The following is a 17,045-nucleotide window of genomic DNA, read 5'->3' on the forward strand; positions in this document are numbered from 1 at the left end:
TGTCCATAAGGTTTCATGCACAAGGATATTCATGGAAGCATTGTTTGTTGTAGTTGGATGTCAGAAGCAATCTGGATGCCCATGGCAGGGGAGAGAATGAGAAAAATACGGTAAATGCACAGAGTACTAATGCAGCCAGAAGAAGCAACAGGCTAACTGTAAACATAGCAATATGGATCTTTAAAACATAGTGCTGAGAGAGAAAAATATAAAAGAATAAGAAACAAGATGAGATCTGTAATGATACAATTTACATAATTAGAGGCATGTATTCTAAGCAATGTTATCTGTGTTACAGCAATACAAACAGAATATGCATTTAAAATATTAGAATGGTTACTTATATAGAGAGAGGAGAAAATGAAAAGGGATAAATAACAATACACAAATACATATGTACATATATAAAAACAAAAGAGGCACCTCACACTCCCTAATATTAATGTGCCATAAAACGAGGCTTGTGATTAACTCAACCCCCTGTACATAAAGTCTGACTAAGAAAAACATATATAAAATAAAATGTCATATAGTTGAATCTGTCAGTATTTTCCTTTAGACATTCTGACTTTTTTACCCTACCCTAAAATTATATAAATCACCTCTATTTTTCTAATCATTTCTAGTTGCTTTGTGTGTTTGCATTTAGATCTTTAATTCATCTGAAAATACTTTTGCATTTGCTATGCAGAATAGTCATAACCATATTTTTAATGGAAATCTAGTTGTCCCAATGCAATATATTCAAGGAGCCATCCTTTCCTCACTGATTTTAAATGCTCCATTTATTATACACTTAACTCCCATATGTACACAAGTCTATTTCTGGGTTCTTTTTTATTCCTCTGATCTATTTGTTTATTCTACTCAAACTACTAACTACTGTTGCTTTATATTTTAGTATATTTAGTATATGTTAGGTGTTCCCTATTATTATTTTTCAATAATTTCTTGGTAAGTGTCACATTTTTTCCCTTCAGATCAAAAATAGATCCCCCCCAAATGCTCTATTGGGATTTTGTTTGGAATCACATACAATTTACGTGTTATTCTGAGAAATACTGACAGCTTTATATTATATCTTCCCACCCAGGAACATGGTATGTCTTTGTATTCCAGCTTTTGTTTTATGTCCTTCAGTAAAATTGTATAGTTTTCCTGAGGTAAGTGTTCCACCTTTCTTGTTTAACTTATACTTGGTAATTTATAATTTGTTGTTACTATAAATTTTTTAAAATTTCCATTTCTAACTGGAATGCTATTATAAAGAAAAGCTGTTGATTTTTTACTATTTACTTTGTATCTACAGATCATTCTAAATAATCTTCTTATATATCATAGTATGTTTTATATGTTGAAGTTTCAGTTTTTAGAAAGTAGGTGATTGGTAATTGCTTTCCTTTCAGAGTGAGCAGGCGGAAAAAAAGAAATTTTAGATTAAAACCATTTCTCTTTTATTTTACACACACACACACACACACACTGGTGATCAGAACGTTTACAATACTGTTTAAAAACTGGAAAATTTTAAAGCATTTATTTTACCAATATATAAGGTAAAGGCTGTATCCAGAAGTAAATATAAACAAATATAAACATAATGAAATGAGGTATTCAAGAAAAAGAAAATATTTAATTATGTATAAAATTAAGCAACTTCTGTGGGCCAGGCACAACACAGAAGCTTGAAGTTTAATGTAGAAAAGCATTAATAATATTAAATTATTTTAAATAATAAATGTACATAAATTTATACCAATAAGCAACAGTGCATCAACTACAGGCAATCCTCCCTTTGCATGTAGGACTATTAAAAAAAGTCCATGCAAGCTAAAACTATGCAATCTTAATAATCAACAGGAAAAATTAAAATTGCCTGTGATGTTTAAAATTTTTGTCAAAACATTGAAAATTCTCTTATCCTTAATTATAAATGTAGAGTAAAATTGAAAAAAATAGAACTAATATTTATTCACTATGCCACAATTTAAAATTTTAGAAACATTGAGAATTCAAGTGTTTTATTTCTTTGTAAAAGAAACTCGATCAAGAGTAGTTTGAACAGTTTTTGCCTTTTCTCACCTAACTTATGATACAGAGCAAATATCTTTTCTGTATTTTGGAGAATTGTAATATTTCTTTTCTAACTTTGGATCAGATACCAACATTTTGTCCGTTCTGTTTTCAATGTCATATATTATATGATTCCGTTTATATAAAATGTCCAGAATAGGCAAATCCATAAAGACAGAAAGCAGATTAGTGGTTACCTAGGTTTGGGAGATTTGGGGAAATGGGGAACGGCTGTTAATGGAGTTTCTTTGGGGGATGATTAAAACTACTGGCACTTCTACCTGGATCAGAAGGGAAGCCAAATTCCCTGAAATTCCCTCAACTGATTTGTCTACTGAGATTGGGTCAATCCTCTCCAAAAGGGTATTTAACTAGGGCCCTGACATTATCAAATGTAGTGATTTTCAGACTTGTTTTTAGCAGCAGAACCCATTTGGGGAAAAAAAAATTGAATTTGGGACCCCAATATATAAGAGAAATAAGAGCTATTTTTAATTGACATAATGCATTTATAAATTCAAATTTGTAATATTATTATAAAGTCAATTAATTAGAATAATGAGGATGTTTTGATAAACCCCCAAATTTTAAGATATTGTTATAGCAATCTCTAGATCAAATTTCCTTTTTTTAATTGCATAGTATTAAAAATCCTGACACAATATAGGAATAGTTGAAAAGAGTAACAATTACTATTTTTTTCTTATTTTTTTTACCCACCTTATTTACTATATTGATAATTGTTTCCTCAGCTCTGGTAAAAATGACAGCAAAATAACATATACAATTTTGAATGCTCAAATCATTAATGTGAAGTCAGTAATCACTTTTTAAATAGCTCTTGAAATTAGAAAGTAGTACAACACGAAATGTTGATTTCAAAGTTAAATCACTGGCAATTGCTAAACCTAGTTGGTGTCTTTATCATAAATATACAAAAATCAAACATGAAGTCCCTAAAATTTATAGTAAAGGCTGAAATTTTTATATGCCATTATCATTATATAGTATGTTGTATATTTATTTATTACTGCATAAGGACAACTACCCAGTGACTATGAACATTCTCAAGGAAGCCCAAGACAAGTACTAAGAACCTCTATATTCTATTATGGAACAGGATAAAAATTATTATAATTTGTAATATATATTAATAATTTATATATATAAATAAAATTTGGACACAACTCAACATTAAAATAAAGTCATACAGCTATTATTTGCCATTAGCACTTTTAGAAGGAAATAAGGTAATAAAGATTCTGGATGCCTTAGAATTGGTATAATCTAGTGTTCTGCAATTATTGTTTGAGTTTGTTGCTATTGCAATATTGTATGACCTAGCATATTTGGGGAGCAAATTTGCCCTGAAGAGAGGACAAAGATCTTTGAGAATGAATGTCCATATAGCAGTGTTTCCATGACAGTAAAAGAATTATTTAAAAAGGAGGAGGGGCTGTTTTTGTTTCCTCTCCCCAACTGAACCCCTGCCTCAAGTGATAAGGCTGTAGACTCCAAATCTATCAATGGATAAAATAGTGCAAATATTGCTTCACATCCAAAGCTAGTACTATTTCTCTGAAGAACTGTGGCCATAGCTCCATCTCCAATCTAGGACACCACAGACCTGCTCTTTCAGGCTGAGAACACCAGGTGGCATATGGTGGCTGAATCAGAGCCTTGGTAACCATGGCAACCAGCTACCATTCCAGCTCTGGGCAGCTGCCATCTTTTATCCAAAGCAGTGTTTTGTGCACACTGGGGGTTTTGCTTTGAAATTGTTGTACTATGTGCTTTTCGTTCTTCACAGAGTCAGGGTTTCTACTTCTGGGAAGGGAATTCCAGTGCCAGAGATAGATAAATACCTCGGGTCAGTTGCATTAATTTTATTTTCTGTGCATTATTCATTGTGTCTGCATAAACCAGACTATGCACTGATATTTGAGAAGGCCATGCCTTCCACAGCAGGCTTTCTCTAGGGAGGCTAGACTTCACTGAAGGGAAATGCATGATGGAGTGAGTGACTCCTCTCTGGACTGAGGTTAAAACAAAAATGCCCAGCTCAATGCTTGAATCCGTTGTAGGTACAATGACCCTGAGAGCTGCCTGGACAAAAGATGTCTGCTGTAACTATCACTGATCTATAGACTGAAGATGTCTGTTTGCCAACCTACTGGAAGGATGTATTTTACATAAATAATATCTTCCCACAAAATGTGTTTTGTGTCTGTCATGCAATAATGAACCAAATATTTATAAATTGGAGACTATCCCTTTCCTTTTCTATCAGTCAAAAGTAATGAGATTTTCTAGGTTAATCATCAGGCGTTGCCTCTGGTGATTGGCAGTATATCACAAGCCAGGCTGCCAAAAGCCATTCTCTTTGCCATTGGGAACAGAGCCGAAAGGAGTTATGTTATCCAAATGTCTTCTCTAAATTCCTAAAAGGTTCTGTACTGAACAGGGACTCATTTATAAACACGTCTATTGCAGCCTGGTGTTGTTTCTGGCTGTTAGATAGAGGGGCCATATCTTAAGTGTGCATTCTTTGGATGAAAGATCCTTCTTATAGAATTAAAATCCTGTTAAAAATACATTATTTTATGTCACATGAAAAATGAAGAATTTACACTGTATATGTAATGTAAAAATAATCATGAAGGGTGGAAGAGAGGAACCTCTGCTAAGAAAATGACTGAAAAGAAATACAATAAATATTAACAGTTTTGAGACTGGATTTTTTTCTTTTTTCCACACTTACGCATTTTCTACTTTTTAATCAAGAGAATTTACTACTATGTCATAAACATAAGAACATTAAAATGTATTTTAGAACGCATTTTAATTTCATTAAAGCAATCTCATTGTTTTTCACTTAACATGTTACAAATGTAAAACTTTTACATTTTATTTGAAAAATTATTTGAAATCATGAACGTCCCCCCAAAATTATTTTAATTCATTTTAATTGTTAAATAAATTTTAATATATTTGCGCTAATAGACAAAATTTTTCAAAATTTATAAATAAAAAATACTCAAAACAATTTTTATCTAGTATTCTCTATGAATTAAAGTATTATTTAAGGGTATCAGAAGAGGGGAGTTAATACATGTATTATATGTCAAACTCTGTTTCCTGTTATTTTATGAAAATATTGATAAGAAAGATGATATATGTATTTATTGAGAAAGTTGCTTGTAATTTGAGAAATTAGTCATAGGGATTTTCACGCATTTACTGGTTTCATACTATTGCATGTTTTTCCATCTTCTACTTAATAAGAAGAAAAAAGACTCCGATAAAACTGAACCAATAGCAGTAGGGGTACACCATCCATGCAGGCTAATAGTTTGGCACCACTTCATAAATATTTCTCCAGTGTTTATTTGCAGGAGCCTGTGTCACTGACTGGGGGAAGGATGGCGGAAGGTCTCTGGGCAAGTGACCAGCTCACTTTCCTCCAGAACAGTGCCACTGCAGTAACTGCAACTTGTACACCATACTCAGCACAGTGGAATTCTGTGGGGCTGTTAACAATTTTGTCTAGAAGCACACTTAATAATATGGAAATGCATTCAAATTATGTCATTAAGTGAGGAAAAATTATGATATTGAGATCGATGACAGATAGACACACCCTCCAAGTGATTAAGAACCATCATCTCTGTCATCACTTAATTAGTGCAATTGCAAGTAATTATTTTGATTTTTTTACACATTGCAAATATTTTCTGCTGGATTGTTGCCTTTTACCATTTTTTCTGATATCTTTTGTCTTACCTCAGTGTTTTGCTTTTATCTAATGAAGTCTCTCAATCTTATCTTTTTTTGATTCTGGGTAGGCTTCCCAGAATTAAAATATTATCAGTTTCTTCTATGATTTTTAAAAGTGTCTATGTCTATTTCTTTAATATATATAGAATGTATTTTTTTATGTACTGAGAGGTAGAGTTAATTTTGCAATAAGGAAAAAGCTATTATTATTCTTGAAGGGGTTCAGAATTTTCCACCCCAAATTATGCCACTTTGGCATGTAGATTACTTTGAGCTAGGCAATCAAGAGCCAGCAGATTCGGGAAAAACTCTTAACTGCCTAAAAGAAAGTATAAATTTCCCCATTTGTGGGAAAAATCTACATTAATAAAGGAAACTTCCATTAGAAAGAATATCTGTACCAGGAAGAGAGCTACTATCAGAGATAACATTTTTTCACCTGAGATTCTTATTTGCATAAAAGGGCAAACTTTATTCACCACACATTTCCCCCTGTCACCGTCCTATGAATTGCCTCCCCCACTTAGAAGCGCCACACCCCAGTCCCTTTCCTTAGCTCAGGATGCTATATAAGTCTCAATCCTCCGGCAACATTTGAAATCTCATATTTTTGTGGGGCTTCCGTGCGTATATATGCAGTTACGTTTTTCCATCCTGTTAAGCTGTTTTATGTCAATTTAATTCTTATACCAGTCACAGAAGCTAGAAGGGTAGAAGGGAAATTTTTTTCCTCCTCTACACTATATTTTATTAGACCTTCTCTAGATTTGTTCTTTCTCTCCTAGTTCTGCCAGACTCCCTGAATCAGATACATATATTTAAGTTCTATTTGGTGCTATGAAGGAGTAATCTGAGAAAGAAGAAATGATTTTTAAAAGAAATGTAAATATTACAGATATTCATCTTGTCACTTGCATGCATTTGTGGCTGAAGACCATGAAGGATACAAGAAAGGGGCTGCAGTGCTGTTTCAAGTGTACCTCAGTCAGTTTGGTCATGCATGGTTATTACTTGCCTTTTTTTTTTTTTTGTATATTTATTTTTTATTTTTATTTTTGGCTGCGTTGGGTCTTTGTTGCTGTGCGCGGGCTTTCTCTAGTTGCGGCGAGTGGAGGCTACTCTTCGTTGCAGTGCGCGGGCTTCTCATTGCAGTGGCTTCTCTTGTTGCGGAGCACAGGCTCTAGGTGCATGGGCTTCAGTAGTTTTGGTGCGTCGGCTCAGCAGTTGTGGCTCACGAGCTCTAGAGCGCAGGCTCAGTAGTTGTGGTGCACGGGCTTAGTTGCTCCATGGCATGTGAGATCTTCCCGGGCCAGGGCTCAAACCCGTGTCTCCTGCGCTGGCAGGTGGATTCTTAACCACTGCACCACTAGGGAAGCCCCTATTACTTGCCTTTTGATAGATACCCATGCCTTTCAATAATTAGAGGCAGGTGACAACTACAGGGACCTCACTTCCAGATGGTGTGTTATGATGAAAACAAGTCTCGGACCACATTCTGCCACATGTATAAATATTTAGCAATCAGGTCCCAACCAATCACATGACCTGCTTACTGAGATTGATGAAGTCTCAGCACTTGGGCCTTTTAGGTGCCCAGCATCCTACAGGCACTAGAGGCAAGGAGAACAAGGTTCCAGCTTTGTGGCAGGACTGAGCTCTCAAATCAGAGGTGAAAGAATCCTCCCATTACAGCCCAAAACACACTTTAGCATCCCAGATGTGGAGAGATAATCCAAAGCGTATAAACTGTTAGGCTGGCTAGATTTTTTTAATGTTGTTTATGCAAAGGCAAGGGTATGCCTAAAACATGTTTAGCCAATCCACGTAATTGAAACTCATCTGAAACTCATTTCACCAATGAGAAATTATTTCTAACCTCAGTATGCTAATTAACAAAGCCCCTGGGATAGATATACGATAAAGATGGCTGGAGCCTGTAACCAAACCCCTCTGGAATGTGGCTTCTGAATTGAGAATTTCAAATTTAACCTACCACCCCGCAGCGTGTGTTTTCCCAATTAGGGTTCTTCATATGTCGAGTAACCGTTCCTAAGAAGATAATAAAACTAAATTGAACATATCATACCACACTGTCTATGCTGAAACAATTTAAATTCAATGTAAGGATCATGTAATCACAGACACGTATTGCTCACTATTTCTTGGGGATATTCACATCTCCTAGTCTGACAAGGCAAAGTCACCTACCCTTCCAGGGCAGTCGCCAACAACGGTCCTCTGGCCTGGTGTCCTTCCAGCCAATAGAACGAGGCTGAGTTTGGTTCAGAAGCAAAAGAAAGTTTTATTCTTTGATCAAAGAATGGAGAGGTACAAGCTCACACTCTAGAGCACGCACGCTCCGGACGGGTTGCGGATCGGGCTGCTTTATAGAGATCTCGTTAGCCGGGAAAGGGGGCGGAGCTCTCGCGAGGCTGGCTCAGGTTCGAGGCTCACGTTCCGGATCGCAGTGCTGGGCGTAGCGTCTCTGCGCACAGCCCGCTGCCGCCATCTTGCACTGAGTGTCGTTCTCAGGGCTTCTGCCCGCGACCCGCCCGGCTGAGGTGCCTGCGCAGCCATTTCACAGGAGGAGGTCTGGTCTAGAGCACCAGATGAGAAGCATCTGCCCCTGGCACCCAATGAGCTAGTGAAACCAGACGAAACACAGAGGGGAAAAAAAAAAAGGTTAGACTTTATTACCCAGATTCTATTCTTACTCCCCAGGAATTGTTAATGGGCTTTGCTGGTGACAAATCCCTCCTGTCTTCTGTGCTGCTCCTCGATCTTGAGGGGCACTGAGGGGCGACGGGTCCGTCTTCTGTAACTGCTTCCTGCTAAGTTTGGGCATCGGTTGTTATAACCCCGGGTAGAGGAGTGGAAGTTGTCCCCAGCAGCCCTTAGATCTGTTTGGTTGTCACCAGGCCTCAGCTGTGACTCTTCACATCCCCGAGTGACCACCACTTGGAGTTTTATAGATTCTAACCTTTCGGAGACAAAGGACACCAGACAACTTAAGATGCAGGCCCAAATATTAGCAAGAGAATAATGGTCATGAAGGGGCCCAGGAAAGGTACAAACCCAGTGACGCTCCGGAGGGTCTGTGTTACCCCCTCCACATATGTTTGGCCAGATTAGGCGGCCTGGTTTCTGCCAGCCAAGTGGCTTTTCCCGGTGGTCTGTCTGTGCTTTCTCCAATCAGGCCACTTTCATCAATGCAAAAACAGCACCGTGTATTTTCCAGCACACAGACCCCTCTCCAGGCAGCTAACAGATCATCTAGGGCAATTCGGTTACCCAGGACTATACCAGCCAGTGAGCCAATGGACTTTTGTCATAGCTTGAAGTTGAGGTGGGTCTCATTGGTCACCAACACCACAATGGCTGTTACCTTTTTTATGGTGACAGAGTTATATAAGATTCCCCTGGCCAAGGTCACTACAACCCCTATGAGAGCAGTGATTCCTGCAATTAGTAGTCTGCTCTTTGGGGGCACACTTTTGTTGGTTTTCGGAAGAGAAGCTTCAGATCAGAGAGAGGTTCACACAAGTAATCAAGGGGGTCCGCTGCCCCAGGTTATCAGAGGTTGGGGCTCGGGGGCCCTCTTCACTTGACTATGATGTACCCATGGCGTGATCCCCTGCAACTTCAGGGCAGAATGGGTGGTTAGGATCACCAAGTGGGCTTTGTTCCACTCAGGAGTAAGCTGGTCTCGTGGGTTGCTAATTTTCCAGGTTTTTAGATACACCCAGTCTCCAGGCCAGAAGGGGTGGAGGGCTGGGTCAGTGGGTGCAGATAGCACCTGGTTACCATATTCTGTGAGGGCTTTCATGGTTTCTCCTACCTGGAGGGTGTACTTGAGTTGTTCCATTTCAAGGGGGCTAAGGTGTCGCTTCTCTCAGGCTTCGAAAATGGGTCTACCATACGTAAGTTCAAATACACTTAAATTTAACTTATATCTTGGAGCAAACGACATGCATAGCAGGGCAGTTGGGAGTAATTTAATCCAATTTTCTTGAGTCTTCTGGCATAGCTTGGCTAAGGTTCGTTTTAAGGTCTGATTGGATCTCTACTTTTCTCAATGATTGGGGTCTCCAGGCTGAGTGCAAGGTACGTTTCATGCCCGGGGCACTTGTCCCTTTTGCCATTTGTGACACGAATGCTGGACCATTATCACTTAGTCGGGATCTTGGGTATTATCTCTTTTAGTAATATGTTAGGCAGTTCAGCTGCCATTTCAGTTCTAGTGGGGAACGCCTCTACTTACCCTGAAAACGTGTCCACTAGCACCAAGAGATACCTGAAATTGCCTAGTACTCTCAGCAGGACAGTGAAATCAATCAGTCGGTCTTCCCCAGGATCTGTCCCTATGGTCTAAATGGGCCTTATCTGGGGACCTCTGAGGGCTCTGGTGTTGGGGGTGTTCCTGTGTAGACGGGGCAGGTCTCAACTATCCAACTGATTATACTTTTCATGCCAGGAGTTACCATGACCTCAATTAACCAATTACATATATAGGGCTTCCCTTCTGTAATGAGTTTCTTGATGAGCCTCCCTGATGGCTTGACAAGCTACAGTTTGGGGAAAGAAGTATTGCCCGTGTTCGTTAACTAGCCACCCCTGGCCTCCTAGATCTCTGTTGAAGCCCCATTTCTGGGCTTTGTCTAATTCTTCCTTTGTATAGACTGGGGAGTAATTGGATAGATCTGGCCTTTTAGGTATGAGGAGTAATTGCCAAGTTACTCGTTCTAGGACTGCTCTTTTGGCAGTTGCATCTGCTTTGCTGTTTCCCTTTATTACCTCTGTTTTCCCTTTTTGATGACCCCTCCAGTGAATCACCACCACTTTTTTCAGAAGTTGCACTGCTTCTAGGAGTCTCAATATGTTTAAGCCATGTTTCACCTGCTTCTTCTCTGCAGTAAGCATACCTCTTTTCTTCCAAATAGCCCCGTGTGCATGTAGGGTGGCATACGCATGCCAGCAGTCTGTGTAAACATCTAAGATCTTCCCTGTCCTGAGCTCTAAGGCTCAGGTGAGGGCCATCAGCTCGGCCTTTTGGGCTGAAGTCCCTGGGGGTAGGCTTCGTGCCTCACTGACTCGGGTCTGAGACGTCACTGCATATCCTGCCATCCTTTTTTTCTCTCTCATAAAATTGCTCCCATCTGTGAACCATTCCTCTTTGGCGTTTGGGAGAAGCTCACATCCTAGGTCAGGACAACTGGAATATATCATGCTCTATACAATCATGCTCCAGCGTCCGCATTCCTGTGGGTAGCAGGGTGGCAGGATTTAGGGTGTGACAGGTTTTTATGGTAATGACAGTTGTCTAAAAGCATAGCCTGAAGTTGAATCGAACTTCTGGGGGATAGCTATTCTGTTCCCTTAGAACTTACTAAAGCCTGAACCTGGTGTAGGGTCCAAATAGTGATTGGCTGACCAAACATTAACTTTTCAGCCTCTGTTAGCAGGATTGAAGTAGCTGCTACTGCCCATAGGCAAGGAGCCCATCCCTTAGTGGTTTTATCTCATTGTTTAGAGAAATAAGCAACCACCCAAGTAAGGGGTCCCAGTTTTTGATCTGATACCCCAAGGGCAATTCCCCTTCTCTCATGAATGTAAAGGTCAAAGGGTTTAACTAAATCTGGGAGGGCCAGAGCAGGGACCTGAAGTAATTGCTTTCCCAATTCTTTTTTTTTTTTTTTTAATTGAAGTATGGTTGATGTACAATGTTGTACCAATCTCTGCTGTACAACCAAGTGACTCTGTTATATACATATATACATTCTTTTTTTATATATATATTCTTTTCCATCATGGTTTATCACAGGATATTGAATATAGTTCCCTGTGCTATAGGACCTTGTTGTTTGCGTTCTCAGTTCTTTTTTTTTGGCCGTACCGTGTGGCATGCAGGATCTTAGTCCCCTGACCAGAGATCGAACCCGTGCCCCCCGCATTGCAAGTGCGGAGTCTTAACCACTGGACCGCCAGGGAAGTCCCTGCTTTCTCCATTCTTGAAAGGCCCCTTCACATTCTGGAAGGATGAAGATCCTTTTCTTTCAATTTTTCATATAAAGGCCTAGCTGTTAGACCATTAGGTATCCAGATGTGGCAAAACCCAGCCATCCCCAGAAAGCCCTTAAGCTGTCTTCTAGTTTTAAGAGGGGCAAGACTGCAAATGGCTTCATTCCTTTCCTGTAGGCTTGTCTGACCTTCTGTGAGGATGAAGCCTAGGTAGGTAACCTTAGTTTGTGATATTTGAGTCTTTTTCTTGGACACCTTATATCCTTTATCAGCTAGGTGGTTCCGGGTGGTTACAGTATTTTTGTCAGAGGCCTCCTTAGTAAGGTTGGTGATCAGAATGTCTTCTTATATACGAGGGAACCCTCCCCCAGATATATTGATAGATCTTTAAGGTCTTTAGCTAAAGTTTCCCCAAAGATGATGGGGGAATTTTTGAACCCTTAGGGCGGGACCGTACGGCAGTATTGTTGTTTTTGTTGTGTGTTTGGCTCCTGCCACTCAAAAGCAAAAATTTCATGTGACTTTGGGGTGATTAAAATACAGAAGAAGGCATATTTTAAATCTAATACAGAATACCAGGTCCTGGTGGATTGTAGAGTGGTCAGCAGGGTGTAGGGAATAGGGGCGACTGGATGTATGTTCTCTGTGGCTTCACTGACTGCCCTGAGGTCCTGTACCATCCAGTGTTCCCCACTGGGTTTCTTTACGGGGAGAATTGGGGGTATTACAGGTGGATTGGCATGGCCTAATAAGGCCCTGGTCAACTAGGCCCTGTATAACAGGGGCAATGCAGTATATCACAACAAGGCCTCCCGACAGAGAGGGTACCATTTGCTATTGGGCCATGTATGTCTGGGTTTTAGATGGACTATCACAGGACTGGCTCCTTTAGCTCGTCCCACCCATCCCTGGGCCCAGACCTCAGGATTTCTTCCAGGGAGGTCAACTTGCTCTATCCAGGGAGGTTTGTCCTCAGCCATTATCATCTTGTGCCCCTTGTCTAGGGGATGCCAATGTCCATTTTGTCTCCCATTAGGTGGATAGTAATTCCCAATTTATGTAAGATATCCCTTCCTAGCGGAGATATAGGGCATTTGGAAACATACAGGAAAGAATGGGTGAGCATTCTAATGGCTCTATGAATGCCCATTCTTGGGCCTTCCCTGATAACCCCATAATTTTACAACTCTCGTGACTGTGTTTGCCTGATCTGGTGTTCAAAACCAAGTAAGTGACACCGATGTCAACTAAGAATTCAACAGGTTTTTTTCTCTATGTCCAGTGTCAGCCAGGACTCCTTGGGGGTCAATTGGAGTGCCAGCTTAGGAGCCCCCTGGCCCTGGCGTTCTTCTTCTATTTGGACCATCTGCCTTCAGGGCAGTGGGCAGGATCTGCCACTTCTGTCCCCCTTTGGGGGCAGTGAGGGCATTCTCTTTTCCATTGTCCCTCTTGTTTACATATGGCACACTGATTGGGTCCCAGTTTCCTTGGTTTGCTGTCCCTCAGTGGGGGCCAGTGGTCACTCACCAGAGTCAAACGTCTCTGTGGGCAGTTAGTCCAGATTCCTGTGCTGACCGGTTGACACTGGAGGGCAACAGCCAGTAGGTGGGCCTGCCTCTGGGTGTTTTTATCCTCTGACTTTTCCTCCTCTATATATCTGTTTTTAAACATGCAGTAGGCAATCTCCACCAGGCGAGAAATAGGGGTATCTGGTTCTATTTCCAGATTCTGAAGTTTATGCGTAATGGCGAGGGCACTTTGGGAAATAAAATATGACCTCAGGCTTGTATTCCCTTCCAATGACTCGGGGTCAGTGGTACTATAAATTCAGAGACATTCCTTGAGGCGCTCTAGGAATGCCGAAGTGTTTTCTGTTGGCTCCTGGTTGATCTCCTTTATTTATTTATTTATTTTTTTAATCTTTTGGCTGTGCCACACAGCATGTGGGATCCCAGTTGCCCAACCAGGGATCGAACCCATAGCCCCCGCATTGGAAACATGGAGTCCCAACCACTGGACCACCAGGGAAATCCCTGATTTCCTTTATGTTAGTCCAATTGACAGGTTTCTTTCCTGCTGCCTGGATTCCCTTTAGGTCATATTTTTATAATGTGTCAGCCTGTCTTTTACCCGCTTCACCATTGTCTCAGTCCCGGTTGGGTTTGTTATCTAGGACCGCTTGATTGCCAGGTCTGAAAATGGCATGACCTGCATTGTTTCTGTTCTCTTTGTATGCTTCCTCTCAGGTTTTCGAAAAGACTGTGACCTTTTCTTCCCCATTAGGAGTACATTAAGGAGGCTCTGAATGTCAGCCCAAGGAGGGGCATGGGTCTGAAAGATTCCCCTAATCAGATTCAGGAACCTCTCTGGATCTTACCTCAACCCCTTGCTATGACCTTTCCAGTTATACAGATCAGAGGTGGTAAATTGTTGTATACCTGGATGAGCCCTCCTTCTCCACTGGGGACCAGCCTCCAAGGGAGTACTTTTCCTTGTGGGTTGTTGGACCCTAGCTGGTAATTAGTCCCACTCCGTTTATTTGCTGGACCACATTCCAGGGCAGGAGGCTAGTATGCAGGGGACTCCTTGGGTCTGTGGCCCAAATCAGGTTATACGAAGGAAGGGGGTAGGGAGGGAGCAGTAGGAGGAGGGTTAGGGAGGAGATCAAGAAGGTCCTCAGCGGAAGGGTCAAGGACTGGTATTACCTCAGTGGAGAGAGCCCACAACCTTTTTGAAGGCCTTTGTTCTGAAAAAGCCCATGAAAAACTGGACATAGAGAATTTCTTTCCATTTCTTTTGTTTCTGGCGTAGAAGGTCCAATTGTAAAATGGTATTGTAATTTAGAGACTCACTGACATGCCAACTTTCCCCATCTCCCAGCTAATATTGGGACCAGGCTGTATTACATAGGAAGATTAACTGTTTTCTGGTCACGGGATGATACCTGAAAAACTTACAATTCTTCAGGATTCACCCTAATGGGCATAAGTATGGAGGACATTTGGTTCCCCATACCTTAGATGTTCTGTTTTAGATTTGTTTCCAACTACTGAGAGGGAAGTTGGAGTGATTTGTTGGCGTGCAAATGCCACAAGATTTGGCTCAAATAAGACTTCCAGTTCAGGAAATTTGGAACCAATACCAAACCGTTAATGGATTCCTCAGAAGACCCAAATAGGAGATGTCCAAGTGGCATGGATGCTGATATTACTTGGAGACGCCCCCTTGAATTTGTAATGGCCCATGCTACAGACGGTTAATCCCTCCTCAGTCAAAATACCCCGCGGGAGGTTAGATGGCACTGACCCAAGGATAGAGCAGCTTAGCCTCTCTAGTTCCTAGAGTGTCTTAGCAAGTCCAGAGCCTGGTGGGTGGGTCCAGGTGGGAGGGCCACAATCAGTCCCATCTGGGTCACCAAAAATTTGTTGCCAACCCTCCCGAGTTGGTCCCCCCAAAAGGGTTCACTCGCACCAGTAGAATGAGGCTGAGTTTCATTCAGAAGCAAAGGAAAACTTTATTCTTTGATCAAGGAATGAAGAGGTATGAGCGTGCACTCTAGAGTCCATGCTCTCCCTTAAAGGCCATTGGCAGGGCTGCCTTATAGGGTTCTTGTCAGCAGGGAGGGAATTGAACTTCTTGAGGGTCAGGCACAGCTGTACTGCTCACAGCGATCCAGATCAAAGTGCTGGGTGCAGCATTTCTACACACAGTATGCTGCCACCATCTTGAATTGCAGTGTTGTGCCCAGCACTTCTGCACACAGCCTACTAAGCTGAGGTATCAGGCACAGCCATTTCACACAAGGAACTCTGGTCTGAAGTGCCAGATGCAAGGCCTCTGCACGTGGTACCCAAGTGAAACTAGACTAAGCACAAAGGAAAAAATGTTTTATTTTTTCTGTTTTATTGCCCAGATTCTATTTTTATTCCCTGGGAATTGTCAATGGGCTTTGCGGTGAGAACACCACTAGTATTTGTGATTACAAAAATAAGACTCATCACCTGCATTTAAGAATGACATTTGGTTTAGGCTTGGAAGTCACCATAGAAGCCCAAGTCCTCTTTTGTCTTAACCTTAGTTGTTATGAATAATACTCTCCTCTCAATGGAGTCCATGATTCTCAAGAGGAGATGGGATACTGGGGAAGGATCCCATTCCAAGTTTGGCTTATCAGAATCTCCTAAGGGGAAGACCTCTCCATCCTGTTAATCCTCCCAAGAGGGAAAGTTACTATTCATCTTCCCAAACCCAGCACTCTTAGATTGCAGTCCCATAGGACTCTTCTCTGGAGTCTGTATTTCACCATTCCCTTGACCTTAATCAGTAACAAAAGCTTTATAATACTACCATGGCATTGCTCACCCCCCCCACCCCTCCCCCACCCAGGTTTATAAACTCCTTAGCTCCCTTGCCTCTGGGCAAGTCTGTCTATTGCATCTCACAAAAGAAGAAGAAAGAAAGAGTAGAAAAAAGAATGTCTAGCCCTAAGCTTCCTTTTGCATCTGTATGCTTGCTGGTCTCTGAATCCCTGAAGCAGTGAAAGGTAAATAAACCTCTGGTCTATTCTTCCTTTGTTCTCTGAACTGGGACTTCACTCCCGAGGAGATTTTCTTCTCAGATGAGATTTGGAAAGGTCTTTTTTCTTTGCTTAGATCGTTTGAACTGATAATTTGCATCTACAAAGGAAACTAAAAAATACTGAATAGCTCTTAGAAAACACTGTGGAGGCACTCCTTAGGATAATCTTGCCTCCACTCTGAATGAGACGAGACCTCCAAGTGAATGAAAACCCAAAAGCAAAATTTTCAATGCTGAGTTTATTTTAATATTGTCCCTGGATAACTCTCTCTAAGGTCAAACAGGTTTTAATTCACCAGCCTTAAAACCAGTACCCCCTCTCCCCACCAAGGAAGACATTTAGTAATTTCAAGATACACAAATAAAAACATAGGATTAAAAAAAAGTAACCTAGTACTGCAAACAAACTAACCCAATATTACAAACAATAGAAGAGTAAGATAGGAAAGGCTCATGTGAAATTCTCACACAACCCCACCTCCGTTGAGTTACTTCATAAAGCGTACGATTTTTGAATAAAATATACACAGTTTATTCTGTTTATTCTCATCAGTTCGAACCAGAATTGACTTTCATAAGAGAAATAATACAACAAAAGA

This window comes from Eschrichtius robustus, chromosome 8 (genome assembly GCF_028021215.1).
Source record: "Eschrichtius robustus isolate mEscRob2 chromosome 8, mEscRob2.pri, whole genome shotgun sequence".
NCBI lineage: Eukaryota > Metazoa > Chordata > Mammalia > Artiodactyla > Eschrichtiidae > Eschrichtius > Eschrichtius robustus.